Source organism: Equus asinus, unplaced genomic scaffold (assembly GCF_041296235.1).
Source record: "Equus asinus isolate D_3611 breed Donkey unplaced genomic scaffold, EquAss-T2T_v2 contig_52, whole genome shotgun sequence".
Classification (NCBI taxonomy): Eukaryota; Metazoa; Chordata; class Mammalia; order Perissodactyla; family Equidae; genus Equus; species Equus asinus.
The window spans coordinates 21,707-28,397 of record NW_027225205.1 but is presented as its reverse complement, the minus strand read 5'-3'; the positions used below and the strand labels follow the sequence as shown (position 1 = coordinate 28,397).

At 68.3% G+C, this 6,691-nt stretch overlaps 1 non-coding gene across 1 annotated transcript; it reads right to left on the bottom strand.

Moving 5' to 3' along the window:
* Positions 1-3,121: 3,121 nt before the first annotated feature.
* LOC139044022 (5S ribosomal RNA) lies at positions 3,122-3,240 on the bottom strand. The gene has a single exon (XR_011501087.1). It is a non-coding gene; the product is annotated as a 5S ribosomal RNA (ribosomal RNA).
* Between the last annotated feature and the right edge of the window lie 3,451 nt (positions 3,241-6,691).

Sequence of the window (6,691 nt, the reverse complement as noted above, 5' to 3'; positions counted from 1 at the left end):
CGCCCAGGAACCACAGGCAGGCACCGGAGCTCGCTGGCGCGCTCTGTCTGCGCTTGCGTGTGCGTGTGCTTGTGCGGGTTGTGCGAGTGGGTGTGTAGGCGTGTGTGTGTGTGTGTGTGTGTGTGTGTGCGCGCGCGCGCGCGCGCCTGTGTGTCTGTGTGCCTGTGTGTGTGTGTGCGTCCGGGTTTGTGTGTTCCTTTCTCTCCGCTTCTTCGCTCTGGCTCTTTTCCTCTTTCTGCCGGGCACCCCGACCTTACTGAGTTGATAGAAGGAGCAGGCAGAAAAGTCAGGGCCCAGAGAACTTGGCACGAGAAAGCAGCTCCATCTACCAGACATGTAGAAGCCCCTCCCCGACGACCGACCGCAGCGTCCCCGTTCTGCTCAAGTGCCGCTGGGGACGTTGCCCGGGATCTCCCGCCCGCTAGGTCACCGACGAAGGCGCCTCCGTCTTCCCAAGAGCGCGCTCGCGCCCAGGACGGAGGGAGGAGCAGCACGGTGTGATGACGGGGAGGAAGAGTCGCGTCCGAAGGCCCGTCGGTGCCTGCCGACGTCCCGGCTCTCCCTGTCTCGAGACCTCTGGGCTTCAGGGTTCTGTGCCGCAAGGCTTTCCCGCCGCACCCCCCGGGACCCAGGGCGCGCTGTGTGCGCTGCCCGTCTCCAGCGTTTGGGCCCTGTGGGCCTTCTTGCGTCCCACTGGAAAGGGGACCCTGGGACGGAGAGAAGACGGGCAGGGGGCGGGCTTCGGCAAAGAGAGCGACGGCCATCCACAGACGTCCGACGAGGCCCTCCGGGGCGCCAAGCTCTCCATTTTCCACGGCACGTGTCCTCGTCAGGTTCTGCCACCTCTGGCCGGCATGCGTAGGCACACCGCTGGTCTTGCGGCCCCAGAGGCGAGGAGGCGAACGCCCCGGAGGCCGAGATTGGCACCCGCGTTCTCGGCTGCTGGGTGGCCAGCACCTAGGAGAGTGTCTGGCCGGAAGCAGCCAGGCGATCGATCCCTGGGTGCTGGATGAGCCTCGGCGGCAAGAAGTAGGCTCGTGGGGAAGGACGGCGGCCGAGGCCCGGGCCCCCACCGAGGCCGCGCTCCGTGCTGAGCGGTCTGCTCCGTATTTCCCGCTTGCGTTCTCACCAGCACTCGCCCCCGCAAGGAGGCACGAACGCCAGGACCCCCTCGCACCAGAGGAGGAAAGCGCAGCTCAGGGAGGGCACGTCACTCGCGGGAGACGGCGCCCCTTGGGTTTCAGCTCAGGACTTCGGTCTCCCGAGCCTGCGTTTCGGGGCAAGGCTCCGGTCCCGCGCTCCGGGAAACTGACAGGGACGCAGTCCCGCTTCTCCCCGCAGAAGGTGCTCCTCGGAGATCAGATCCGGGGACCCGTCAGAACCACCCCGGGCACGAGCTGGCAGGGAGCGACGCGCACCGCACCCCCCCCCTCCCCCATCCCGCAGCCCGCAGCCCGCAGCCCGAGGAAGCGAGGAGCAGGCGATAGAGGCGCTGGGTTGGCAGGAGGGGAAACGGGGCCGGCAGGAGAAGCGAACCGCGAAGAGACTCCCTCCCAGGACGACGATGGCTGAACGGGGAGAGGAGGGAGCTTTGGGTCCTCTCTCGTCCTGCTTTGACCGGGATGTCCCCATTTTTCCACAGCGAGCGAGTATGGCTCTTGGATTCGGTGGGGAAGACGTGATTTATCTGGAGGACTTTTCCCTTCGGGGGTTCAAAGTCCGTTCTCTGAGGCAAGGCTCCCTCTCTGCCTCCCTGTCCTTCCCATTCGCCTCCCCGGAAGCCAGCTCTCCTCCCGGTTTCCTGGATCCCTTGGCCACGGTCCTCTGTTGCAAACACAGGCAGGTGCAAAGAAGATGCGAAAGGCTGCCCGAGCCACGCGAACGGAAAGCTGAAGCCAGGGAGCCAGGAAGGGCTGGCTGCTGAGGGAGGACGTGTCCTGTCAGGAGGCTTTTCAACTCCCTCTGACAGATGCGGCCTGGAGGGGCGGGGCCCGGCCGGGGCCCTGGGGTGGTAGGGGTCGGGTGTGAGGGGGTGGGTGGGGAGGCGGGGGGAGGCGGGAAGAGAGGGAGGCCCCCGAGTGAGGGGACACCAAAAGCCTCAGCCATCAAGACTCCTCGTCTTTGCATCCAGCGTTCTCAAACTCAAAACGAACGCAAGCTCATCCACCAGGAGCAACGTAGCAGCGTTTCCAAGCGAGGCAGGACCGCCCGAAGGCGAAAGCAGAATGGGATCCTAGTCAGGTGGAGCTTGAAACTCAGACCCACCCACCCCCCTACCCCCCCCCCACCACCACCACCTCCCCCCCTCCCCCCCACCCCGGGAAGGGGGCTTCTGGAAGGAAAAGCGAGACAAACTGACAGGGACAAACTTAGGTCGGGAAAGGAGTGTTGATTGTGAATGAGCCTCTCAAGGACAAGCAAGCGGGTACCAGGTTTTAGAAGATGACCTGCAGCGGCAGAGACGCCAGCAAAGGCAGAAGCCATCCCGTCTTGGGTGAGGTGCCCGAGACGCTCCTCTCTAACCCAGTCCGCCCTGTCCTTGGAGAAGCGGGCGGTGTCTGGAAAAGCCTGACCAGGTGCCTTTCCTCGGTGGGCGGGGCTGGTCGCTTTGGGACCCGTTTGGGCCTCCCGGCACCGCCGTGGAATCCGTTCCACCTGACAGGACGACTCTACCCGGCGGCTGGGGCGGCGGGGGCGGGGCGCCGAGGGAAGGGCTGGGGTGTCACCGGAGCGGGAGCCGAGCGGGTGGGAAGAGGCCGAGGCCAGAGGGAGCCGGCCGGCGGCGTGTGCGGCGTCGGGGTCCCGGTCCCGGTCCCGGTCCCGGTCCCGGTCCCGGTCCCGCCGGGCTGGCCCCGATTGGCCCTGGGTTCGGGTGGGGCCGCGAGCTGGAAGGGTTGGGCTGTGGCGGGGAGGGGTTGGGCCCTGCCCATGGGCGGCGCCGGCGGGCCCGCGGTGCGGAGGGGGGCGGGAGGGGAGGGGGAGGGTGGGGGGGGTCGGGCTGGCTGGAGGGGTGGGGGGCGTCCGCGGAGGACGGAGGCCGGAGGCCGCAGGACGGAGGAGGGGCGGGCAGGAGCGCGGAGGGAGCCGCGCCCGGCCGGCGGCAAAAGGCGAGGGAGGCAAAAGCCTACAGCACCCGGTATTCCCAGGCGGTCTCCCATCCAAGTACTAACCAGGCCCGACCCTGCTTAGCTTCCGAGATCAGACGAGATCGGGCGCGTTCAGGGTGGTATGGCCGTAGACGCTGGCGCCTGCCGCCGGCGCCCCTAAGAAGCCGCGCCGCGTCGCCCGGCCCGCGGCTCGCGCGCGCCCAGGCCTCTGTGACGCGCACCCGCCGCCGGCGCCCCCTGCGCCCGCGCCCGGCCTGCCGCCTTCCTCCCGCTGCTGCCTCCCGCCGCGGCCGCCTCGGGCGCGGCCAGCGGGCCAGCCAAACCCTGCGCTGCCCCGCCCTGCTGCCCTCCCAGGGCGCGGAGGCCTGGAGCAGCCCGGGGTGCGAGGAGGCGGGGCGGGGCGGGCGGCGGTGGGAAACGAGGGGTGGTGGGGGCGGCGGTGGGGGCGGGGATGGGGGCGGGGCGCCTGGCTGGGCGCTCTCCCCTCGCGGCCCGGGAACACTCCAGGCCGCCCTGGCCGCTCGGATCCGGCGATGGGTCGCAGGAGATGCGGCTGCTGGGAGGGGGGTGGCGCGGGGCACTTGGCCCGAGGCGTCGGGGCGTCGGGCCGCCGGGCCCGTGCTCCTCTGAGTCCCCTCCGGCCCGAGGGGCCTCCCAGCGGGAGCCCTGACCTCTGCGGCGCCGGCCGGGCCCCGACTTGCCCAAACCCAGGCGGAGCCACCGGCGCGACCAGAGGGCGTCAGCGGAAGCCCGCCGCGCTGCCCCTGAGGGAGCGGGGAGGCGGGGCGGCCACACTTCCCCCCCGCCAGCGCCGCCCAGGAGACCGGCACCCCGCCCCCAACCCGCCCCTCGCGGGGACCCTGGACAGCTCCTGCTGGCGCCAGCCCAGAGACCCAGAGACAGAGACAGAGACAGAGACACGGAGAAACAGAGAAACGGCGACACGGAGAGGATCCAAGACACGGACCTAGACAGACACCCACCCTGACCCAGAGAGGCTCTGCCCAAGAGCTCGCTTCCCCCCCAGGAGGGCGGTGGTGCTGGAGCTGGGCCCGGGCCAGGAGGCAGGGGCCCCGGGGCTGGCGATCACCCCTGGGGCCCTAGGCCGCGCAGACAGGCTCTCAGGAGTCCCGGGCTCCCGGCATCGCTGCCCCGCCATCGCCCAGGAACCACAGGCAGGCACCGGAGCTCGCTGGCGCGCTCTGTCTGCGCTTGCGTGTGCGTGTGCTTGTGCGGGTTGTGCGAGTGGGTGTGTAGGCGTGTGTGTGTGTGTGTGTGTGTGTGTGCGCGCGCGCGCGCGCGCCTGTGTGTCTGTGTGCCTGTGTGTGTGTGTGCGTCCGGGTTTGTGTGTTCCTTTCTCTCCGCTTCTTCGCTCTGGCTCTTTTCCTCTTTCTGCCGGGCACCCCCGACCTTACTGAGTTGATAGAAGGAGCAGGCAGAAAAGTCAGGGCCCAGAGAACTTGGCACGAGAAAGCAGCTCCATCTACCAGACATGTAGAAGCCCCTCCCCGACGACCGACCGCAGCGTCCCCGTTCTGCTCAAGTGCCGCTGGGGACGTTGCCCGGGATCTCCCGCCCGCTAGGTCACCGACGAAGGCGCCTCCGTCTTCCCAAGAGCGCGCTCGCGCCCAGGACGGAGGGAGGAGCAGCACGGTGTGATGACGGGGAGGAAGAGTCGCGTCCGAAGGCCCGTCGGTGCCTGCCGACGTCCCGGCTCTCCCTGTCTCGAGACCTCTGGGCTTCAGGGTTCTGTGCCGCAAGGCTTTCCCGCCGCACCCCCCGGGACCCAGGGCGCGCTGTGTGCGCTGCCCGTCTCCAGCGTTTGGGCCCTGTGGGCCTTCTTGCGTCCCACTGGAAAGGGGACCCTGGGACGGAGAGAAGATGGGCAGGGGGCGGGCTTCGGCAAAGAGAGCGACGGCCATCCACAGACGTCCGACGAGGCCCTCCGGGGCGCCAAGCTCTCCATTTTCCACGGCACGTGTCCTCGTCAGGTTCTGCCACCTCTGGCCGGCATGCGTAGGCACACCGCTGGTCTTGCGGCCCCAGAGGCGAGGAGGCGAACGCCCCGGAGGCCGAGATTGGCACCCGCGTTCTCGGCTGCTGGGTGGCCAGCACCTAGGAGAGTGTCTGGCCGGAAGCAGCCAGGCGATCGATCCCTGGGTGCTGGATGAGCCTCGGCGGCAAGAAGTAGGCTCGTGGGGAAGGACGGCGGCCGAGGCCCGGGCCCCCACCGAGGCCGCGCTCCGTGCTGAGCGGTCTGCTCCGTATTTCCCGCTTGCGTTCTCACCAGCACTCGCCCCCGCAAGGAGGCACGAACGCCAGGACCCCCTCGCACCAGAGGAGGAAAGCGCAGCTCAGGGAGGGCACGTCACTCGCGGGAGACGGCGCCCCTTGGGTTTCAGCTCAGGACTTCGGTCTCCCGAGCCTGCGTTTCGGGGCAAGGCTCCGGTCCCGCGCTCCGGGAAACTGACAGGGACGCAGTCCCGCTTCTCCCCGCAGAAGGTGCTCCTCGGAGATCAGATCCGGGGACCCGTCAGAACCACCCCGGGCACGAGCTGGCAGGGAGCGACGCGCACCGCACCCCCCCCCTCCCCCATCCCGCAGCCCGCAGCCCGCAGCCCGAGGAAGCGAGGAGCAGGCGATAGAGGCGCTGGGTTGGCAGGAGGGGAAACGGGGCCGGCAGGAGAAGCGAACCGCGAAGAGACTCCCTCCCAGGACGACGATGGCTGAACGGGGAGAGGAGGGAGCTTTGGGTCCTCTCTCGTCCTGCTTTGACCGGGATGTCCCCATTTTTCCACAGCGAGCGAGTATGGCTCTTGGATTCGGTGGGGAAGACGTGATTTATCTGGAGGACTTTTCCCTTCGGGGGTTCAAAGTCCGTTCTCTGAGGCAAGGCTCCCTCTCTGCCTCCCTGTCCTTCCCATTCGCCTCCCCGGAAGCCAGCTCTCCTCCCGGTTTCCTGGATCCCTTGGCCACGGTCCTCTGTTGCAAACACAGGCAGGTGCAAAGAAGATGCGAAAGGCTGCCCGAGCCACGCGAACGGAAAGCTGAAGCCAGGGAGCCAGGAAGGGCTGGCTGCTGAGGGAGGACGTGTCCTGTCAGGAGGCTTTTCAACTCCCTCTGACAGATGCGGCCTGGAGGGGCGGGGCCCGGCCGGGGCCCTGGGGTGGTAGGGGTCGGGTGTGAGGGGGTGGGTGGGGAGGCGGGGGGAGGCGGGAAGAGAGGGAGGCCCCCGAGTGAGGGGACACCAAAAGCCTCAGCCATCAAGACTCCTCGTCTTTGCATCCAGCGTTCTCAAACTCAAAACGAACGCAAGCTCATCCACCAGGAGCAACGTAGCAGCGTTTCCAAGCGAGGCAGGACCGCCCGAAGGCGAAAGCAGAATGGGATCCTAGTCAGGTGGAGCTTGAAACTCAGACCCACCCACCCCCCTACCCCCCCCCCACCACCACCACCTCCCCCCCTCCCCCCCACCCCGGGAAGGGGGCTTCTGGAAGGAAAAGCGAGACAAACTGACAGGGACAAACTTAGGTCGGGAAAGGAGTGTTGATTGTGAATGAGCCTCTCAAGGACAAGCAAGCGGG